This window comes from Alexandromys fortis, unplaced genomic scaffold (genome assembly GCF_014885135.2).
Source record: "Alexandromys fortis isolate MF-2015 unplaced genomic scaffold, M_Fortis_MF-2015_v1.1 scaffold_48, whole genome shotgun sequence".
NCBI lineage: Eukaryota > Metazoa > Chordata > Mammalia > Rodentia > Cricetidae > Alexandromys > Alexandromys fortis.
This window is the reverse complement of record NW_026067947.1, coordinates 1770577-1795053: the sequence shown is the minus strand read 5'-3', so window position 1 is coordinate 1795053 and position 24477 is coordinate 1770577. Positions and strand designations below refer to the sequence as shown.

Here is a 24477-nt window from a genome sequence, read left to right as displayed (position 1 = left end):
AGGGGCAAAACGCTCCTCGCTCTGCACAGGGGGTGGGGGGGAGCACACTCCTCAAGTCAGGCCAGGCCAGAAATGAACACAGCAGCCAAGCAAGCTCTGGCAATGCTGACTGGACCTTCCCCAGCTTGGGCACCAGTTCAGGCTTGCAGGGGACGCAAGCTTGCAGGGGACATATGTCATCAGGGAACTTGAAAGGAAAAGGAAGTCGCCTATTGGCGAATTTTTAACACTTAGCAGATCACAGAAGCAAGCGAGGAAGGCTATAGGGCAGTTCCTGCTATTTTCAGTTAGGATATATCAAGCATAGCCTAGCACACATCTCTGCCGACTTTGCAACTGTGCAGGCAGTTTTGGGAGCTGGACACTGAGAGTATCTTACAGCTAACAGGCTATTGGTGCACACCATCTTCTCTACGCTTACATCCATCCCAAGAGTAGAAGGAGGGCTGTGCTGGTATCCGTCTGGTGCTTCTGCTGGTGGCACCCTCTTTCTAGACACACAAGTCTTTAAGCCATACATCTGTGTTTCAGACTGTCACCCAATCAATTCTGCATACATTGGTATACAAGAAGGGGAAAAATAGCAATGCATGTTCTCAAACAGAAAACACTTTAAAATGCAGACATGACAACATCAATACTATCAAATATTTATGCTACAGACTCAGCGCACCAGAGCTGTCTTACAGAGCAATGAGAAGATGGAGTTTCTCCCTGTACGCAATTCAAAGGTCACAACAAAGACACCTGACACTGACTAGCTGTGTCCCCTGGGCAAGTGACTTCACCTTTCTGTGTCTCAAAGATTATATTCAAACTTAATTACTAGAAAAGCATGCTGTTTCCCTACATTACAATTCCACAATGTAATAAATTATATTTTTTAAATACCCCTCCAATAACAGATTACATTAAGCCAGGGATTTCAGCCAAACAGAGTCTGTGTCCTCTTTGTTCATTTATTCTTTCATCCACTCTTCTCTCTGATAAATACTCACTGAATACCCACAATAGCTCAAGTACTATGCAAATTCTTAAGATCTTACAGTCCAGTAGGAAACACATATTAAATAATCATATTAGTTCATAATTACACATATTGAAATTGCTACAAGGAGATGAAAATAGTTAAATGAGGTCAGATGGGCCTTCCTTAGGCAAGAATCTCTGAGCTGAGACTGGAGTTAGGGAGGGGAAAGTAAAAGACAACACATGGAAAAGCCCTGGCTGGAAAAATTAGCAGGAGAAGTCGCTGAGCCTAGAATGAGGAGCAAGTATGCTGTGTGTGGAGAGTGAGACTATGGCCAGGCCAGGTCAACCCAGCAAGAGGTCACTGATTTTGTTCCTCGGTGAGAAAGAAACCACCAAGGGGTTGTCAACGGGGACTGATGACTTCATACTGGGATTTTAGGAACAGTCTATCAGACTGATGTGTGGAGAACCAATGAGAAGGCGGCAATGTTAGCTATTGCAGTGGTCTCAGCAGGAGTTGACGATAGCCCGGTGAAGTTCAGAAAGATAGTGCCAAATTGGGAAGAAGATAATAAAAGTGCACATTTTTTTTTTTTGCTAAAACTAACAGCCAGTAAATAGAAAGAAGGAGAAAAATAAATTTCACCAAATTCAGGGGAATAGTTGTATTCATCCATAAGTTGCCAGGCACTTTCTACATCCAGGGTCTTCCCTGGGGACTGTAAGAAGATAACTTGATGTAGGAGGGTCATCTGTCTATGTGTTACTTTCATTGGCTAATAAAGAGACTGCCTTGGCCTTTTAATAGGGCAGAAAATTAGGTGGGTGGAGTAGACAGAACAGAATGCTGGGAAGAAGGCAATAAGGCAGACGCCATGGAGTCAGCCGCCAGGTCAGACATGCTGAATCTTTCCTGGTAAGCCACCACCTTGTGGTGCTACACAGATTATTAGAAATAAGTTAATCAAGATGTGAGAGTTAGCCAATAAGAGGCTAGAAATAATGGGCCAGGCAGTGTTTAAATGAATACAGTTTCTGTATAATTATTTCGGGTAAAGCTAGCCAGGAGCCGGGCCGTAGCCCGTAGCTCCTCATCACTAGAATAACTGAAAAGCCATGCCTCTTCTTTTATGAAACGACCCCAAATAGGTTCTTTCTTGGTGTTCAGGAATCCATGTTTAAATCCCATCATTTACTAGTCCTGAGACCCTGTGCACATTCATTGAACTTTCTGTAGCCCAGTTTCTTCACCAAAGGAAAAGGGATTATGACTGTCTCGTTGCTGACTTGAGATAAGAATAAGGCAATGCAGCCAACATGTTCACAGTTACTGACCCATTAAAAAAAAATCAATAGAAAAATAGCCTATGTGGTTCTGAGTGTAGTCAGCACCACCTATTTTGGATCAATGCTGACCCACCTAGAGAACTAAGGGAACAGAAAAGAGTGAGAGAAAATATCGAGAAAGAGATACAGGAGAGAATTCCAGGACAGGCTCCAAAAACCACAGAGAAACCCTGTCTCGAAAAAAAAAAAAAAAAAAAAAAAAAAAAAAAAAAAAAAAAAGAAAAAAGAGGTAAAACTTGGCATATGAAGGTCTGTGAGGTGTTGTGTTCTCAGGGGATCTAGTCACACTCTACCCTGCCTTAGACAACCCCGAGCTGCATGAAGCTACTTCCTTAAACATATGATTTATTGGTATTTACCCACAAAAAAATAAAAACATGTGCCTTCCATGGGCTCCCAAATGTTGGCCATAAAAGCAATGGGGTCAATTCCAGACACTTAGTACAACATGGCACCATTGTTTCCCTGGTATACCCAGCCAACAGCGTTCCCAGGCTTTCCTTTTTAGTCAATCCACGCCCCTAAAGGATTCCCACTGATTACTTACATACATGTTTCACTAAAATAACTGTTAAGAGACATGTGTGTAATGCATCTGTAGAGCCTAAAATGACAAAGACGGCACTGATGCGCTCAAGGAATCTTGACACATAATCTGAAATAACTGAAGGTTGAGTTGAATTTGCACATGTGCCATCATCTACATATTGCCTACATAAATATCCTCAGTACAGAGACATGTCACAAGTCATCACCCAATTATTCAGAAAATGTCTCTGGGGAGCCAGGAACCATGTCAAATGGCTGGGCACTGCATCCCTACTGGGATGAGTAGCCCATGGTTTGGTTGGTCAGTGATTTCTTGAAATGAAACCATGTATAATGTACAGGGGGCTGCAAAGAAGATTCAGTAGTGAAGACTGCTTGCTATCTGCTGAAGACATGGCTCAGTGAGTAAAATCTGCCAGACCATGGGTAGTGATGCATACCTTAAATTCCAGAACTTGAGGCAGAAGCAGGTGGCCCTTTTAATAAAGTTCAAGGCCAGTTCTTCTGCACAGTGAGTTCCATCCTGGCCAGCTAGGGTTACAAAGTTGAGTAATGAATATAGTTCAATTAAAAACAATAAAGTATAAAATAAAAGAATAAAAAAGTGAGAAAAATAAAATAAATGCTATGTAGATAATTTAAAAAAAAAGAAAAAGAAAAAGGGAGTTTGCTACCCAAAGTTGATGACCTAAGTTCAATGCCTGAAGCCAGGTCAAAACCCAGATGTAATGGCAGACATCTGTAATTCTAGCACCACTATGGGAAGATAGGAGGGCACAGACAGGGTCAGTGGCAAGACATTGGTAGACCTGCTAGCCTGAAGTTCATTGCACAGCATGGGAAACAACAAAGTGGAAGATGAGAAATGATTCCCCTATTTCTTACCTGCACATTTGTGTTCTGACAGACATGAGCCTGGATGCATGCACACGTACACAAACACGTGCACATGCACACATACAGAGAGAGAGGAAGTGCAATTTTTTATTATGTTTTAAAGGGTGCTTAATGCACAATCATTAGGACCAGAGTTTGGGTCCCAGCACCCATCTCCCAAGCTCAGTGACTTCTGTTTTTTTTTTTTTTTTTTTTTTTTTTTTTTGTATTTGTCAAGGATTGCTTTGTTACTGAGTATAGAGAAGGTTCCATGAGGTACTGAGAAGAAGGTATATTCTTTTATGTTTGCGTGGAATGTTTCATAGACGTCTGTTAGGTCTATTTGAGTCATAATATCTGCTAATTTTCTTATTTCTCTGTTAAGATTCTGTTGGTAGACCTGTTGAGAGTCGATGTGGGATTTCCCTCTGTATGCTGTGATTACCATTAATCAATAAAGAAACTGCTTCATATTCATAAGTTAATAGTCTAACTGCTAGGGTTTTAGAATGTAACTTTTCAGAAATACATGGTGCAGATATGGGTCATTGTTGATGTATTGAGTTAACATGAGGTTGCATTGGAGTAAAATAGTTTTCAAGTTCAACAAAAGCACAGACCTGCATAGAGAAAAGACAGTGCGAAAAGATCCTGGGAGGAGACAGACATCTCCATGTCGAGGGGTAAGACGAAACTGTTCTTTCTCTCACAGTCCTGAAAAGAAACTGACCCTTCCAATGTCTTGAGTTTACAGCCCTAGTCACCTGAACATCATTGAAATAAAACTCTGTCCTTTCAGCCGCTCTATTTGTAGTACTTTAATTCAACACAACATGGAACATATGTGCACTGATTATTATGGTACCTCATGTTTCCATCACAATTTCAAACACACATGGTAAATGTAGCATAAATATTTGTTGGATGATTGAATGAATTCTTATAACACTAAAGTGAAATGACGCATTTGACAAGTAGGTTACAACTATTCAGTGATGTATGATTGTTGAAATATCAAGGATCTCTGAATGAAACTTGACCCCCTAAAAGTCAGGCATGGTCAATCAAACCTGAAATTCCAGCACTCAAGAGGGTGAGGCAGGAGGATTGTCATGTGTCTGGAAACTGCCTGAATAAATAGTGAATTTTCTAGACCAGCCTGTAGTTCACAGGGAGACCATGTCTCAACCAAGGCAAACAACAAAATAAAATGAAAACCTAAAGAAATTCTGCAACTGAGAATTGAAGGACAATGTTTTTTTTTTCAAGCCTCCCACATTCAGTACTAATTAACCAATTAGGAAAATGAAGAAAAGTTTTCATCTGGGCAAAAAGAAACACTAGGATTTTTTCTCAGAATCATTCTCAGAAAGGATCATTTCTCAGAATAATAACTTATTTTGAAAATGCTCTATCAGCCTTATCTTTCCATTTTTAAGTCCTTCAAATTGTACTTATCTGCGTAATTGAAAGCCCTTGTTGTTAAAGGAGACTTAAGCACAGGGAATGGAGGTGTTTGAGTGGATACTTTGACGTTCTTATGTGCATCAGAGGCACCAAGCAGAGGAGGTTGTTTGGGCTACCTTTTGAGTGTACCTCTTCATGAATCAACCTGGTAGTTTCACATCCCTGTACAGAGCACTTAGGAGCTNAATATAATATAATATAATATAATATAATATAATATAATATAAATAAGTGTTGGAAAGGTGGCTCAGCAGTTAAGAGTATCAGCTGTTCTTCCAAAGGATGTAAGTTTGATTGCCAGAACCTGCATAGCGACTCACAACCATCTGTAATTCCAGTACTAGAGGATCTGATGCCTTCCTCTGACATCCATGGGCACCAGGCACTCAAGTGGTACTTGGACATACATGGAAGCAAAACACCCATCCAGATAAAATAAGAAAAAAATAGAATGTCGATAAAGTCATATATAGTATACAGTGTATAAGTCATCCCTACAGAAGGCAGAAAATACCAAAGAACATAAGCTCTCTTTATTTGCTGAATACAACCTGCTGGTGCCCTTTAAAAACTCACTGTGTGCCTTCTGCAGTCCTCAGCACTTTCTCTGTTGCCCCTACACCATCAAGCTTGCATGCCTGGAGAGGCCAGATCCTTCCCAGGGGCCCTCTGACTTGAACATCGTTTGATTCGCACATTTTGTCATTGGGTAGTAGACATTGTGCCTACTGCTGTGGGAAAGACTAAGATGAAGATGGGAGACACCCTGTTCACCAGGGCTCACACAAAACACCCTATCAAAGGGGGGCCTGGAAGATCTCCCAGAACGCTCAACATGCCCCCTACCCAAGGATGCCTCCCAGGTTGGTTCCTCCTACCTTGAACATGAGATTTGTTGTTATTTTGTTTTTTTTTTTAATTTTTATTGAGACAGGGTCTCTCTACGCAGCCCTGGCTGTCCCAGAACTCACAGAAATCTGCCCGCCTCTGCCTCCATAGCAGTAGGATTAAAGGCATGCAGTTTCTGTAGGTCTCTCTTCCTCAGACATGACTTTGCTGATTATCCTTCCTAAAACAGAAACATCCACTTCTGGGTTTAATTCTCCCGGCAAGAGGTACTGACTTCTTTCTTTGACAGCACTTAGTCAAACTTGCAATCATTTTAGCAGGCAGAGTCCTTTATTCTTCTTTTATCGGTGTGTGTGTGTGTGTGTGTGTGTGTGTGTATTTTACTCGCAGTACCTGGCAAATAATAAGTGTTGGACAGATGTTTTCTGCATTGGTTGGAGGAAGGATGGACAAATGACTGACACAAAAGGAAGATGTATTGAATAGGAATTGATGATAGCATTTAATCAATTAGAAAGGCACTCCCTGCCACAAACAGGACACGCAATTGTATATTCTTTATGTAGAGGCTTTGGCGGGGTAAGCACAACCGTCTTTTTGTAGATAAAATACTTGAGTGTGAGGTTCCAGGAGCTGGAACTGCGGTTCTATTGAGAGCGAAATTTTTAATGACTACTTCCCTGCAGAAATACCTGCCCAGTCCCACTCCATCACTTTATCTCTTCTATCTTGCTTCTATTTTTTTCTCCTTCCAAGAGCAGATCTTGCAACCTTAATGATGTAGCAGCCTTCTCTGGACGACAGCTCGGTGTCCCTGGCACCCAGAGAAGCCCTTCAAGGCTGAGAAGATGATCCAGAGGAGACTCTGGTTACTGCAGGTAAATCTGACTTACAAATATCCCATCATTACTACGAAATTGCATAGAAGATGCTTATGCAAACAGCTAATTAAAATCTTAATGTTTACAAAATTCTGCCCTAAGCACAAAAAGGTAACGTACAGCCAGAGGTCTCACTGTCTTTCTGTGGGGAATTTTTAAGCAAGTGATGAAGGGAGAAATATTTATCATATGAATTTGGCTCCTTTCTTTAATCATCAACGCGTCAAATTCATCCCTTAGTTCCAATGCTCTCATTCTCTCTCTTAGAGTTTACGTCAAAAGAAATATCTGTGCTGGCATCAACAGTGACTGGGCAGTCTGCTATTAGTAGATGGCAATAAGTATATATACAATTGTCATATAGATAGAGTCATATATAGTATACGCCATATAAGTCATCTCTACAGAAGGCAGGAAAATACCGAAGAACATAAGCTCTCTTTATTTGTTGAATAAAACACACTGGTACCTTTAAACCCCGTAAAGCATCCACTACCAATCCTCATGGACATGTTGAATGGTTAGTAAAAGCCTCAAGTCATCCAACATGGGCAATACGGTGGTAATAAAACATAGAGGGCCCTTAGGCCATCAATCTGCCACACAAACCAAGAGGGTGAAACAACAGGAAGTTGGGGACCCTGGGGAGATTAGGCTGCTTTGATAATCCCTTCAAAGAAGAGATTTAGGAAAATGCCATTTACTTTCTTTACAGGTAAATAGAAACAGGAGGTCTTTGCGGGTGGGGCGAGGGATTCACCATATGACTATATAATAATACAGTCTTCTACTGGAGAACCTTAAATATGGGTCTTTTCTATGACCCTTAACTTACTTAAAAAGAAAAAACATGGAAAAATAGAAAAAAAAAAGAAAAAAGAAAAACATGGGCTTCTCTTTTACTGTTCATAGCTTTAAAAATGATGAAAGGGTCTGCCTACAACCCCAACACCGCGGAGCCTGAGCAGGAAGGTCATGAGTTTGAGGCCAGCCAGGATACTGAGGAAAGGGAAGGAGTAAGAGGGAACTAGAGAGAGAAAGAAACAAAGGGAGAAATAGGAAAGCAGAGTCCCTCCGCCTGCCTTTTAAGGGCAGTCTGGGCTAAAACAGGAAGGGCACCTCCTCTGTCACCATTCTCCATGACAGCAGCTCCTTCTAAGCAGGAGTCCAGCTGCTACAGGGTTTTAAAGTATTCTAATACTCAGCTATCAAAGTGACTTCCCAAGCTGCCCTGGCCGTGCTCTTGGTTGCTGAGGAACGTGAACACACCTCCCTCTGTCCGCCACTCTCAAGGATATGCCAGGACATCAAACAGCAGAAACGTTCCTAAGTCCTAGCTATATAATCCACAGAAGAGTGGGAAGGAGAGAGAGAGAAAGAAGCAAGATAAGCAGGCAGCTAGGTTTCCTGGCCATTGCCTTACAGGCTGCGTGTCAAATGATGACCTTTCCATCAGCTAAAGTTTCAATATGTGAAGGCGGTGTGATAAGACCAGGATGGAGTGACAGCAGGGCCATCAAACAACAGACATAACGCACGCCTCGGGGTCTGTGTTGACGCTTGGGAATACATCTCCAGCCTCCTAATATGTACGAAAGCAGAGGACCTGACATACACCGATGCGAGAGACACTTGGGAAACAGAAGTGACGCTGTTACTGAGCTGTTGACTTTTACTCCTTTCTATTCGCCGTAAAGCAGCATACGGTGGATGAAGTTTTAGCAACAGCCTCATCAGACTCACGCTGACCGTGCTTCTTGAATGAAATGCATGACCATCTAGGTTCTGTACCACCACATATGCTGCTCTTGAAATGATGCAATCAGCGCTGTTCACTGTACAAGACCATATCCCTGCACTGCAAACTGAGCAATGAGTAGAGAGGAACTGTGTCTCATAGACCATGATGCTACAGTGGACGATGGTTGGAAGCCACTGAATTGCAAAAATACCAGTTGTTACAAGATGTGTGGTCAGGAACTGAGGCAGTGGTTTCAACCATAAGCAACAAACCTCTAAGCGGCCCACTGTTTTATAAACACACCCTAGCTGTCTCTAAACTGGACTCAAACACAGCATCGTTTGGCCAGCTAAAGAATGCACAGTATAGTTCATTCAGTGTGGACACAGAAGCATGCCTGTCCCCAGCAAGGATTTCCCTGGGCAAGTCATTTCATTCCTAGACATAAATGGGATACTAGAGTGAGGTGCAGCAGGAAAAGCTCTTAGCAGAGTGCCTGGAAAATAGCATTCACTCAGTGCCGCCTAAGAAATAGGAACTATATTTCAGAACACTGATAGGCAATTTGAAACCAGCATTATACTGCGTATCTAAGAACTTTGCATACTAGAACACAGAAGAATTACTATTCAGAGATAAAAGTAAAGGTGCTTTTCAAACCTGATGTCTGAAGTAACTATATGCATCCAAAATATATGTAAGTTCAAGAAGGGGCCAGTGTGACCAGAGAGACGGCTTAAGAACACTCTATGCTCCAGCTGCATCCACAAAGATGCTCACAAGCATCCATAATTCCAGTTCTGCAGATTTAGTACCTCTTCTTGATGCTGTGGGCATCAAGCACAATGTAAATCAAAACCATACACATATCCCAAACCCTCACACATATAAAAATGAAATCAAACTAACGGAAGGACTAGATGCATGTGTGAATCAATATTCCTAATGGATAAGTGAGACCTGCAATGGCGGTAGCTCTCTGTGACTTCTGCTACCAGAAAACTAGCGGCCTTTTCAATGGCTGTCGTGGCTGCAAGCTAAAGGTTAGCAGAAGCCGTCTGTTCTGGCTCGTGTGTCAGTTATGTCTGCAATTTAAAGTTTTACTATTTAAACGTAAAACTGGGGATCAAGTGGGAAATCTTATCTCTAAATAGCAAAATTAGTTGACTCAAAACTTGTCAAAACACCACTCGGGACTGTCTGCATGTAGTAGGTCACCTGACCCGGAATCTGTGTTAACAGCAAATATCCCAAATGTTTGAAGTAGCTCAAACACTCACTCTTGTACTAATGACATCTGCCTTGGTTATGCTGAGCAAACAGTATTTAAATTGGGAAAAATAATATTTGCACAGAAACCTTTCCTGTCTGTTGATTAAACCCAATCACTCATAATAAACTAGATACATATTAGCTTTCGGGACCTAATTCACACTCTAGGGAGCCCGGCTTATAATCAAGGCATGTATTTATGTTGATGCCAACAGTTAAGGCAACCAATATTTTAAACTAACAGTCTGTATAATTTTAAACAGTACTGCTATGAAGAGTCATAAAGGAAAAATTATAACTTTGCTCTAAAATATTAAACTTTGCATTCTTAAATATCGAGTGTTCAGCAAAGCTGTCTCTCTCTCCTGTGACGTCACTAAACACTGACAATGCTCAGATAGTGGAGCCGTGGAAGTAACAGTTACTTTAATTCAAGTTAATCTGGCTTCCAATATCAAAAAGATGATTTATGTTTAAACAATATTAACAGAATCATGAATAACACTTAGAAAAATAAAAATAATCTTACTAAAACTAACTGGTTCAACAAATACGTGAGGACCTGCTAGAGCTTAGATTCTGGTTGATCTATGCCTAAAGTACGTCAATCATATCATGGATACTAGAGTCTAAAAAGAAATGTTTATGTTAACAATAAGCATTTATTTGTTTATTTAAAGGGACAGCCTGGGAACTGCACAGCCCATGATCTTCACGATGCACAATAAGATTGTTACTACCGAAGGGACCTGCTTCCCAATGCTGAGCCCACTAGCAATGCACTTTCATTTCCCGTACATCATTAGGACATTGGGAAAACCGCACGATGGGGCAGACTAAGTAAGCTCGTGTCTTTGGTTCATTTTCAAGAGAAAGAAGTAGGAGAGGCAGAGACGGAGAATTCCTTGGTGGACTGCCTCACTGTGCCTCACACTCGTGGGTCCCACCTCACAGTGATTTCATCTACTTAAATAAAAGAAGTGAGAAGCAGGAAGTGAGGAGACTTTCCAAAAATGAACACATGAATGAAGCACAGATCGGGGCTCTGATATTCCACACCCCATAGTCCTCTGTTCCTGTTTCTCAAAGCCGCTCAAGGATCACAAAAGCAAACGGGTTCTAAAATTAGAGTCAGGGGCTGGAGTCCCTAACCCAACCCCCACGGGCTTCTGCATTCCACGGAGGCAGGGGCCGTATCTGTGCGGTGTACCCCTCCACTCTCTAGCCACACACAGCTCCACACCACGGAGACACTGTGCAGCCACTGGGCACTGTGTTAAATGATTAATTCGTCAACATGGTGCCTAAAGCAACACAGAAGACTCAGGCAGACTTCCCTGAACGGTCATGAGCAGGAGTTAAAATAATAGGATTTACTAGAAAGAAACAAAGAAGAAATACTACTTACTTATCTTTAAATTATCTGGCTTAAAGCGGGATTGAAAAAATGTGACTTTGCAATGACAAAAAAAAAAAGCACTGTTGCATTGCTCAGCAAAGGAACCTGCTCTCAAGCACCTAAATTCAGACCAGCGACCCACATGTTAAAAAAAATTGATTCCTGCAAGTTGTCTCTTGACCTCCACATGCATGCTGTACCACAAACATTTACAGAAATAAATAAGTAGAGTTTTAAATATGAATAAAAGAAGTCCCTGTACCTATGGCACAATTTACACACGTTAATGGGAAAAGGTATGAAGAATTTCTCAGAAAAGAATGATTCAAAGATGGTTTTCTAGGGAAAACACGGTCTTTGGGAATTTAGAGCTGACTGGGTAAAAGACAGTGAAATCCTGAGCGAGGTCTCCTAAGAGTGGGGTTCAAGATGGTTTCAAATCCGGACACACTGACTCCACATGAACTAACCCTGGAGTCACGCGCTGAAAGGGGCCTCTCGGATTTCTTTCATCTCGGGAAAAAGTCTCTGATGCTGATATTTCCGCCTCTCAACACTCACCCATTGTTAAGCAGAAGGCTCAGGCCTCCCACCACCCCAGACTACATGTCTTGAAAGCATCTAAACGTTCTCTTCAGTTTCATAATATACCCTTAAAGCAGACTTGTACTTGTGTCCAAACCACTTCCTAACATTCCCTCGAATTATGTTTAGTAAGCGAAGCATGATGTTGTATCTAGGAGCAAAAGCAATGAACTTAGCAGGGGAATAGCTGGAGTCTGAGAAACGGTCACTGAGAGCAATGAAGAATGGGCCCGAATCTTCCAAGGGAAACAAAATGAAACACAGCTCAGGAATAATAGCCTCCTATGCTACAGTGAGGCCCCGACAGCTACGAGGAATTTCAGTGTGATAAAACCGAGCCAATATCAGGGCTCTGATATCGTCGCAGGCGAACTTAGCCCTAATCTCTCACTCACTGTGGAAAATGAGCGTAACTTGCAGATAGGATTCCATGCAGGAAATGAAGGGCCCTGCCAAGAAGGACTTGAGCTTCACAATGGAAGTGACACTCTGGGGTGCTGACAGAGTCTGAAAACAGGACCTCTGTGCTGAGAGGAAGACAGCAAGCCTGTGAGGACAGAGTGTCAGGTGAGCTTGGAGGTCATGGTTTAGTCTATGAAGACCGCTCTGCTGGAGCTGCCTGTGTTTCCTGCTGTGACACACATTTAGCCAATGGTTGGATGTGGGTTTGGTTTGAATTATTCTAGTTTCATGATGAATTATCAAAAGGCATTCCCAGAAATAGTTCCTCCTCCCCAGCCATATAATACCGTCATATACTACATGAAGCTAATTTTATATGCCTTGGGCTTCACAGGCTTCTCGTTGTACCTGAAAGGGGGGGGGGGTGGTTTACACACAAAGTTTTAGAAGAGCTAGGAGAGTTCTAAATATATTTTTAATTTACATGTTTCAAATCTTAATTTTGCAGGTAAAAATGTCTTATCAATGCATGTCCAGCTTTATCAAGCTTAAAAACAATATTGTCATCTACAAATTTCCTACTTAAGAACCACACAATTGAGAAAAAATACTTAGAATACTTTAAATGAGCTTAAGAGCAATTAAGAGTACCCACTGCTCTTGGAGAGAAACTCACATTTCATTCCTGGGATGCCCATGAAGGGCAGCTCACAACTTCCTCTAACTACAGCTCCCAGTGATCCAGAGGCCTCTTTTGGGCTCCACGTGCACACGCTCACATAGACACACATACATAGACACACACATATGCGCATGATTGCAAAATTAAATTTGTAAATTTTGGGGTTTTGTGTTGGGCTACATTCACAGCGATCTTTGGCTACTTGTGGCCCATGAACCATGATTTAGACATGCCAGAATGCTTTTTGGAACTCGATTCAAACTCATAGCAGAGAATGAGTGGTAGAAGACGTGTGTTTGGGGGGCTGGAGAGATGGCCAAGAGCACTGGGTAATGTTCCAGAGGACCTAGTTTTCATTCTCAGCACCTACATGAGACTCACAACAGTTTATAATTCCAGGGTCAGGAACCTAATGCCCTTTTCTGGCACCAGGCAACACACATGGTATGCAGGTATACATGCAGGCAAAACACCCATCTACAGAAAATAAACAATTTTTTAAATATGCATTTCAAAAATGGGCATCATATAACTTATCAGCATTTTAACTTTATTAATATGTATTCATTATTATCTTGAAAAGTCAAAAAATATGCAATTTATTTTCTCTCTCTTATTCACTTTTTATAAACACAGTGAGCATGGTGGTCTCACCAGAGTGAGGAAGTGAACAAGGCTTGAGGGCATTCAGGACAAGGGAGGCCTGTGGTCCAAGAGAATGCAAAAACAGGCACTTGTAACAGAACAGGGCTGATAACCAGGACAGGAAAAGTCCAAAGACGGAAGATATCCCTGCTCAGAGACACCCACATGGGGCTGGGATGGGGCAGGAGGGAAAGCCCAAGATTCCCTCTGTAGGAACAAGAGGTTAAGAGCCATGCTTCTCAAAGCAGTGAAAACTCCTGTACTAGCAGGTCCTGGGAACAAAGGCCTTGGGACATTTCCTTTTCTTTAATTTTTCAAATGAGGAAGGAGTGCTACTGGCACCATTGAGCAGAGAAGGTCAGAGATGCAGCTGGCTGTGGTGCAGTGCAGACAACAGCCTCCCAGAAGACGAGCCATCTCCACAATCTCTACTAAAAAGTAAACACACGTGAAAACATGTCTGGGCTGACGTGGCTCAGCTAGTGGAGCAATTGCCATGCTGGAGTGAAAGCCAGGGTTTATATATATCACCAGCACACACATAAATACTGAGTGTCAGTGACAGAGGGTCTCTAAAGGCAAGAGAGTGATCAAGAAAGATGCCCCAGTGTCGGGCCAAGGCCTGCAATGCATGCATGCACACATGTGCATTCCTGTTGACATAAAACGTGTGCTATACAATGTGAGCATTCATACACACAATGCAAACCATACACAGACATAACTAAGGAGGAGGAAGGGAAGGAGGAGAGCGAAGGGAGTGGAGGTGTCTCCCACACAGAACACAAAGTCCTTCCAAGTCTTTGTAAACATGAAATTATTAACCAAAAGTTTTAATGAGTGTATGGACAGCTTTTTGGTCTGTGGGACACAGTGTAAGAATGAACTTGAGTCTACCACACTTGCCACAATATGTGGGTCACTGTGTCAGCAATTAAAGGTAAAGAGGGAATAGGTCAATCGACTGAGAACCGGCCATACAGTGAACCATGACACACTAGTGAGTCACAAGTACAATCTTCTCTGTATAGTCAGGATAAATATTGAATAAAAAAAGGAACAGCACACAGAGCACTGCCATGTGATCCCAACAACTGAAAGTTGAAGGCACAGTCTAGGATTGGATCCATTGATGGAAGACTATAATAAAAACAAAGGAGTGGGCAGGACAGTTAACTCAGTGGGGAATGTGTTCTACATTTAAGAAGGAAGGCATGCAAGGAAGTATTTGTTTTATTATTCTTTAGTAAACTGATGGGTTTTGATGCTTTCCTAAATGTAAGATATATTTAATAATAAGACGGATGTGATGACTCATATCTGTAACCTCCAGAGGATAAAGTGAGAGGATTGCCATGAGTTCAAGACAGCCTAGGTTAAATAGTAAATTCCAGGCCAGCTTGGACTACAGTGTGGCCCTATGGATGGAAAGAAGGAAGAAAGGAAGGAAAAAAGGAAGGAAGAGAAGGAGGAAAATATATTTAATCCCAAAGAGTAAGGCTAGAAGGGAAATGGAGATAGAAAGTGTCAATCACTAGAGATGTTAAAAGGGACAATAGTGATGCCATATAGCTACCCAAGGTAACACCATGCCAAACACCATATCTCATCTCCTGAGGAACAGCATTTATCACACCTTATCTGGCAATGACCAAACTGCATCTTCTGTTTCATCAGTTCCTTGGTTATTCTGCCATGATTTGGCTCTGACCTGAACTCTGGAACCACCCTGCCTATGACTAGAGAACCCTTCCTAGGCAGAGGTTGGCTGTTTAGGGGCAATTAATGGCTTATCCATAAACAGTGAAAGAATTCCAAATGTTTTATTTAGACTGCCAATCAAGGGCCAGCGCACTTTCCTAGGCTTAATGATTCCAATCAACATGGGCAGCTCCCTCCTTCTCTAAGTCTAGCTGTGCATGCTCACTGAGCTCGCTCTATTGCTCAGAACACCCTTCATGTACTCACACTCCCTCTCTGACCCAAAGTCTCCTCACTCTTCAACAAAGGAAGACAGATGTGTTAACCAGTGGGAGTGGGGAACAGAGCAATGGCAGCACCTGGCTGATTGTGCAAATTTATCCCTTTTTAAAAATGGTTCTTGTTTTTTACCCAAACTGGACAAGAATGGAGCCATACAAGACTGCAGCACACCACACAGCTCATCAGTACTGGCATCTGCGTGTGGCAACGCCACCATATCATGAAAGACTACTTCCACCTAAGACAAGAAGTGAATTCACATACACACAGATGAAGAAAACACTTCAGATGTGGCAGTATGTAGCGTATGATTCAACTTGCACAGTTAAATAACACTCAGAACAGCATGAATATACAAGGATAGAAGTCAGGACAATGGGACAGTAGGAGGCAGAGGGAAGAGACAAGCAGATTCTTGGAATTTGCTGTGTGGACGGTCTAGCCAAATCAATGAGTTCTAGCCAAATCTCAGTGAGTTGGGAGATCCTGTCTCAAGAAATAACGTTTAGAGCAATTGAGGACGACACCGGACACTGTCCTCTGGCCTCTGCACACATCCATCCACATGTGCATGTACCTGCATGCACATGTGTACACAACCACACGGACATGTAGATACTACCCATACACAGAAGAAATCAGGAGAGTGTTGGTGTTTAGAGTTAGGGATATGGAGGGCCCCAAAAGGGGGTGTGTGCATGCTCTTATCTCCCAGGCTGGGTGCTGGGAACCTGCTGAAAACTTATCAGAAAGTGAATTTAAGAATCGTATACTTTCTGTAATATGTCATGGTTCAGGCTGGAGGGATGGCTCAGTGGCTAAGAACAATTGCTGTTCTTGCAGAAGGTTCAATTCTCAGAACCCATATGGTGGCTCACAGCTGTCTATAACTCCAGTTCTGAAGGATTTATGCCCTCTTCTGGCCTCCGGGGGGCACACATGTCGTGCACAGATATACATGCAGAAAAACATGTATACTCATAAAATAAAACTTAAACATCTAAAAATGTTTTAAAAGGCTATAATAGTTCAACTAAAAGTCCTCTAAAATACTTTCAAATCAATCCATTCTTCAAGATCATTTCTTGGCAAATCTTCACTTTCTTAACAACAACCTAATAATAATTGATCTCTTTCTTCTCTGATGTCTTTTCAGGATCATTCATGAACAAACCTTTCTTTACTTTCTCAACAATAACCCTCTAACATTAACTTATGTGTTTCCCTCCAATATCCCATCCCCATCAGAGAATTATAACCTGAAATCACCTTATAACTTTTGGGGTTATTTATCAAAGGACAGTGAGACACCATGAAATTCCTGCATCAGGATTTCCTCTAAGGTTCCCAGAAAGCAAATCATTACTGTAACTAGCCAGCAAATCTATATGGCATTTATATAAAATGTATAGAATTCAAGTCACACATATTGTACTTTCAAAAGCATTTCTTTATGAACACTTTGAGTAGCTACCATCATTCCCACTTTTATTATCCAGTTGTCATTTACAAACATTCAAATGTGCCTTGTCTTGTATGGCTGGCAGAAGGTTTGAAATAAATAGCCTGCTAACATTATTCCCATAGTCAAGATGCGAGAGCATCACTCCTTTGTGCTCACCCAGAGGAAGCCAAAACTCCCTGGAGCACTATCTCCAGAAAACATTTGAGAGTCTACAGAGCCAAGGATGACCTTGAACTACAAACCCCCCTCCCTCCAATTCTGGAGCTGTGGGATTACAAGTGGGAACCTCCACACGTGGTTTATGCAGTGCTGAGGGTCAAACCCAGGGCTTTGGGCTACACAGGTACTCTCTCTACCAGTACACCTTCAGCCTGCATACATATAGCCTCTGGAATCTGGGCTTCTCCCCTTGACTAATAGATTCGGGAGTTGCCCACAAAGGTACAGATATCAAGAGTCTATTGCTTTGAATTGCTAATCAGATTTTTCTGAAACCACAACTGGTTGATCATTTACAAGGGAATAGGCATTCGGATGCTGTCCAGTCTGGAGCACTCAAAAAGCTGCTCTCCATTCTTGAAGGCTGAGAGGAAATAGGAGTGCTTGCAAATTAGTCAACCAAGGAATAGTACTGATAAAAGAAATGGTGAATGGACTCGGGAGGCAAGGACGGGTGTATCTTTGTGAGTTCGAGGCCAGCCTGGTCTACAAAGTGAGTTCCAGGACAGTTAGGACTGTTACACACAAAACTCTGGGAGGAAGAAAAAGAGAGAGGCAGGGGTGGGGGTGAGGTGGAGGAAGGACAGAAGAAAAGATGGACAATCAAACTATAGGAAAGGTGCCTCTGACCAAGTATTAATAAAATTCAGTTTACAATGTATTCTATTCAGAGACTATTAGCAACCTTTTCTGTGTTGAGTGTGCATCACTGGAGTGGAGCTAGAAGTACCACGGAGGCAGCTTTCGAATGGCTCCCTCTTGCCAACGTGACCCTAATGGCTGAACCGCCACAAACGCACACCTGATTTGTGTACAGCCATTCATCACCACCACGTCAGCAAGTGACAATGCCCAGCAGCTGCTGACTTTTACCTGACCTAATGTACACACCTGTGACACAGAGAGGGCTACCCGACACTAAGGGACTCTGAGAAAATGCGACAAAAAGGGCTACTTCAAGACTTACGCAGAGCAGTGGCTACAGCTGCACTTTTTTTTCTGTTGATTTAGACATAAAAAGCATATGTCTCAATCCTAGGGGGCAGAGTGTGCAGCGCGTAACATTTCTATGAGATGGCACTTTGGGTGTCCTTCTGTTAATCCTGGGCCACGATCGGGCCAGGGTCATAGCCACAGGAAAAGAGAATGTCTGATAGTGACATTTCAGGGTCACAGCTGCCTGCACCTGCTACTTCACCAATAGTGACTCAAAGCCTTTAAGACTCAAGAATGACATGAAGACATTTTATTCTGACAGTCCAAAGGAAATTTGTGACAACCTCCTTCTTGAAGACTTTTCAAAAGCACCTAATGAGAAGCAGTAGTAATAAGTGTGGTTGACTATGGGAGATGCGCGTGTGTCTCCACACTTAGTACCTCCACGCCTACACTCTTTTCATCTTCAGTAGCAATGCTTTAACTTGCATACCGTTGGGCTGTCATTTTCTCAATGAAGGGGATGTAGCTTTGAGAGATTACTTGTGAAACAGGAAGTCAACTAAAGGCACAGGTGAACCCACATCCCAAGTTCTTTAAATCACAGAAGATAAGTAAATATATCATCTATCTAGATGCTCAAAAATATATCGTTATTAAATCCATCTACAGAAAGGACTACGAAAAAGACACGTCCCTTGAACAGTATCTGCACCTCTTGGATCAAACCCTATTCTGAGAAACCACCCTTTCTGAAGAAAACTGCAGTAGAGGGAAGCAGGGCAAACTCACTGTAGACTTTCAGTGGAGGTTGGGAATCCCTGGACTGCTTGAATAGCGACAGTACACAGCCAGGAAAAGGAAAGGTAGAGAAGTTTTGAAAACATAGCTACACAGGGAGGCTAGGATGGAAGGAGCTCGGGCCTTTGAGAAGCATTCCAGCAAGCTAGCCCCAGGCAAAAGATACAAGGAAAAAAGGAAGAGCAAAGCAGAGAACTAGGTTACAGGCCACAGAGGCGTGAGTTTGTGACCTGTGGAAAGGATGCAATAGAGAGATAACAGGAGCTTCACAGCCAAGCTCCTCCCCTCTCTCATGAGCTGTGCACCCAAAGGGAAACGATTTAAACCCTCTGTTTCATCATCTACAGACCGGAAATAAGAACGGTCCTATTGCCTGGCTGTGCCGTGGCACAGGGAGTACAGTCTCATGTGCACGTGGAATAGACCCTCAAGTATAAAGTTCTGATACACTTGAGCCATTTTCATCAAAAACTCCATCACCACCATCATAACCATAGACTGAGGCTGACACAGCCTCACCAAAAATATCACTTCCTTGCTATATCCATAGGCTCTTTGCCAGGATCTTTGCAAGAAAGTTTCCAGGCAAATGGAGGCTACCAAATATTCTCCTTCTAGGCTCACATGCTATTGCTTACTCTCAACAGTACCAAAGTGTGAGGTGAACAGTACAGAGAAGGAGGGGAGCTACAACCCTTTGGGGTACCTGTCACAGGTTCTTTTTTAACACCAGTATCTACTCTTTAATGAGAATGGACTTCACTATTAAAAGCTAGTAAGATTATGTCAGTAACATCATGTCCATAAGCAGACTCGAGAGCGTGAATTTTTTTAGAAGACTTTCCATATTTAATGACCAGTGTGTGTTACTATTTGAGCATGCCGTGGGAACCAAGCGAACAAGGGCACAAAATGTCTGCTCAGTGTTTCTTTACCATTATGTGTTCATCAACAGTTCACTTTCAGTTAATGGTGTGACGGAAAGACTGACAGAAAAGCTGGAACACATTCGTGAGCACTGAGGGAAACACATGGAGGACGGTTTGTTTTGACTCTTCATCCTTGGTGGCACACAGAATATTCATGAGACCCTTGCTCTTTCAAATGTTCCATGGCCAGCTGATATCTGCCAGAGCAATACTGCTTGCTACCCAGTGAGCTAGGGAAAACTGAAGTAATGAGAAGGCATGGCCATTTCATCTCCCCCTAGAAAGTTCACTAAGTTACCTGCTTATCTCTTTCATCTACACAGACATGATCTGCAAAAATCACCATGCCCCCTCGTCTCAAAGCACCCACATGAAAGGGAAGTGTAAGGATCCCAAAGAGACCCCCTAACCCAAGAGACTAGCATGTGTTCATCAACCTACCCACTGCAAAAGAGGAAGCTAATGAGCTCAGCACCATCTACAATGAAAATAAGCAGAAAGTCTGATTGTTGTAGGCAAGGAAAGGAATCTGTTCCTGATGCAGAAACAGAGAGGAGTGGCCAAAGGTCAAAATCATCCCTGACTGAGAATGTGAGGGAATGGGCTGACAAGCTGAACACCACAGAGGGAGCACAATGGAATAATTACAAAATACCAGTGTCTTATTATAGTCAAAGCAAGGATTTCTCTGAAGAATTTTTTTTTTTTTAAGAAAACCAGGTGAAGCCTAGGCAGTTTGGATGCTCACCTTACTAGACCTGGATGGAGGTGGGTGGTCCTTAAACTTCCCACAGGGCAGGGAACCCTGATTGCTCTTTGGGCTGATGAGGGAGGGGGACTTGATTGGGGGAGGGGGAGGGAAATGGGAGTCTGTGGCTGGGAAGAGACAGAAATCTTTAATAAATAAATAATTAAATAAAAAGAAAAGAAAAGAAAAGAAAAGAAAAGAAAAGAAAAGAAAGCCAGGTGAAGTCTCAGGACATGGAGCCAAAGCAGTATTTGAGGCGAATTCAGTAAAAACAAAAAAGGATGCAATAGGAAGCAGACCTGTTGTGGGACAACGGTTTGTACCCTGTCAATTGTATTTTAATAAAATGCTGACTGGCTAGTAGCGGGACAACCAGGCAGGAAGTAGAGGCGGGGCAGCAAGAATGCTGGGAAGAGGTAAGCACAGTCTGCAGTCGTGACCCAGTCACAGAAGAAGGAAGATGTGACTGCCTCGCCAAATAAGGTACCGAGCCACATGGCTAACACAGACAATAATAATGGGCTAATATAAGTTAGAAGAGTTAAAAAGAAGTCTGAGCTACTAGGCCAATCAGTTTATAACTAATGTCGACCTTTGTGTGATTTCTTTGGGATTTAACGACTGCAGGAATCAGGCAGGACAGAAACCTCAGTCAACACAGACCTTCCTCTCCGAGGTCACACGTGAAGGACGTCAAATGCATATAGCAGGAAAGAGGCTGCCAACCCTGTCAAGAGTCCATTTATCCCGAGAATTCTTTTCACTCTTCCATTGATGTAACCACAAATTTTCTTTGCTATAACTGAGAACTGGAAACACAATGGTGACAATTAAACCAGGTTCTGTCCTTACCAATTCTGATCTCAGTTTCTCTGTGGATAAAGGGAATAAAAAATAAGGAGTTAAGGAAGGCCTGGCCTTCTTGCCAGTTTAGGCATCTTATCTTCCCTTAGAAGACACCTCAGAATGTATAATAATTTTCCAGGGTAGATGAAATGGCACTCTTTATAAAAGAGTATGAAGATCTGACCATACTCAAACCCTAGTTATTCTTCAATATGTGTTAGGTTCTTGCTCTGGGCTCCAAGATGAATGCTAAAAACTGGGATAAACAAATGGCAAACAACAGCTAGAAACCAATGATACGGTCTACCACAGTCTGGGGCATGATCTACCACTGATCTGGGGCCTGAGCAAATAGTAGTTGAACCAGGAGGATAAACTCCTAACCCTAGCGACTGTGTGGAAACGCTCAGGGCCCTTTCTTGGATGACAAGTACTTGGGATAATTTGGAGATGTGTCTTGCTAAGTATGAAAACTGTACAAGCATCACCAAAGAAAAATATCATGTGGTCAGGTCAGAGGCACAATAGATAACAGCCCTGACCATGAATCAAAAGAAAAGGCTTTACCAACATTTGTGAAAACATAGCTTAGTAAGACCTGCTGTGGAGAAGCTTACTATTCTTCTGAAACTACTGATAGTCATTCTTTACTTGTACAAATATTTACTAAACACTTAGGAGAAGTTTAGAAAGTGACCAAGGTTGGCACAGAGCAGAAATAGAAAGAAAGCTGTGGCCCTCAGGGGTCAAGTAAGTGCTGAGACATTGTCCAGAGTGTGCAAGCCAATGCTGCCAGGTCGAAAAGCCAAGGCTGTGTAGAATCATGATTATATGTGGTGTTGACACCAGAGGTCTTTCTCCTGATGGTCTTCATAAAAGAAGCATCCAGAATAAAAGAGACATCCCGAGCCAGACTCAGGATGCTTTCTCCTCGAGGGGAGGGTTTTATCCTAGCTGCTGTCCCTCTGCACAGTGTCCTTCTCTTAGATGTCCACACAGTTCACTGTAGTGTTCATTCAGCACTCTGATCAGAAGAAACTCGAGCACGGAGGCCTAACACATTAGCCTCAAACAGAAATCTCTGCTGGTTTCTGTTTGTTTGTTTGTTTTGTTTTCCCACCCTATTCCTGACAGCATGTGATCTCAGACATGGCACACATTCTAGCCCGTTTTACTCAATGTTCCATCCCTGACAAAAAAAAACAGGAATTGGCAGGGTAGAGGCTTAATAAATATTTGCTTAATAAACAAACTCCCGTGTACTTAGTCTCTGTAAAGACTAGAGAAGGCAGGGGAGAGGGGAAGAAAGGGTGAAGGAGGGAGGGAGAAGAGGAAGCAAGGATACAAGGCAGGAAGGAAACCACACAGTTACAATGGTTAAGACTTGCAAAATAAATTCACAAAAAAAAAAAAAAAAGTGCCAACTCTTAAATGGTACCAGAATCAAATATGCTCAAAAAGAGGTCACAGGAAAAACACTGAAAGGCTTCAGGACTTTCCATGCAAAGTAAAAATAAAATGGCTTAGAGAACAAAGTCGGATTCCTATTTTTGCTTATTTATAATTATTTCTTCTTAAAAGACTTAAAAGAATTTTTTGGAGAAAAAAAAGCATGTAAAGTCCCAACATCAAAGAACAAGGGCAGAAAGTAATAAGACTCGAAGAATGAAAGATAATTCAAGAGGACAAAGGAAGAATGATTTTTGAAGTACAGAGGCGAGCAGGAGTCTACATCCTTCCCGAGGTGAGTCCCAAATGGCTTCCTAAGCCAGAGGACTTACAACTCCAGCATCTTCTAGCATGCGGCAGGTGGAGCTGGCTAAAGCAACTGAAGATGGTCTTCTCTATGTGTAGGGCACTACTTCTTCACTGGATCCCACAGCCACCACGGAGAATGAATTCAACGTGGCCAGATCTGGTGCTTGAATAAATACTGATCATTCAAATACACTGGTGGGAAATTTCATTCCCGTGTCGGCAAGTGATTTTTCTTTTAGGCCTTTTTCTTTGTTTGTTTTCCAGTGTGCGGGTCAAAGCAAATACGTTTGTGGCCACAAAGAGGAAGAAGACAGGATCAGTGACATGACTAACTATATCCATGAAGCAAAAGGCCAAAGCTGTTCAGGAACACAGTCATTTGTGGTATTGAAGCCAGAGACATTTCTCCCAACACTCATAAAGAGGATGTTGTGAAACCCACAAGGCAGGCACCACACATAACCAGCAATATAAATCCCTACCTTGTAGTGACCTCCAAGGGGGGTGGGGGCATAATGCTAAATGTAATTTAGTTTAAGTTATGTAAGTAGTGGGCAGGTAGGGAAGGTATCTCTGGCATATCTCATGAACAAAGCCGCTGCTCATCTGGATGACTTCAGGTACAGATTCCACAATAGATTTCCCTTGAATGATCATTTTTGACACTTATGAAATCTTCAAACTTTCCTTAAATGTTTCAAATGACATGCTCTTCCCCTCTCTCTGTGATAGGGTATTTAAGAGGAATAGGGGAACTGCTTTTTTAAATAAATGAAGTTATTTATTTTACATCCTGAACGCAGTTTCTCTTTCCTCCTTCCCTCCCATTCTCTCCCCTTCACCTCCCCTCTGAAACCCCCATCCACTCCTCCTCTGTTCCTGTTTAGAAAGGGGTAGGCCTTCCATGGATATCAACAAAACATAGCACATCAAGTTGCACTGGCACTAAGCACTTACCTCCCTTGAAATAAGGCTGGGCAAGGCAGTCCAGTATAAGGAGTGCCGTCCCAAAATGGGAACTTCTTTCTTTGAGCTAAGCATAGACTTCAGGGTTTCATGGCAGCATTTATAAAGATTTAGTTGCACTATGACCAAGGTTAGACTTCCCTACAGGAACCTGGAGTG

At 42.3% G+C, this 24477-nt stretch overlaps 1 protein-coding gene across 11 annotated transcripts in view; it reads right to left on the bottom strand.

The window, feature by feature from the left end:
* The window catches only part of Mitf (melanocyte inducing transcription factor), a 267515-nt gene that overhangs the window by 140541 nt on the left and 102497 nt on the right, over nucleotides 1-24477 (bottom strand). The gene's annotated exons all lie outside the window — the stretch shown is intronic.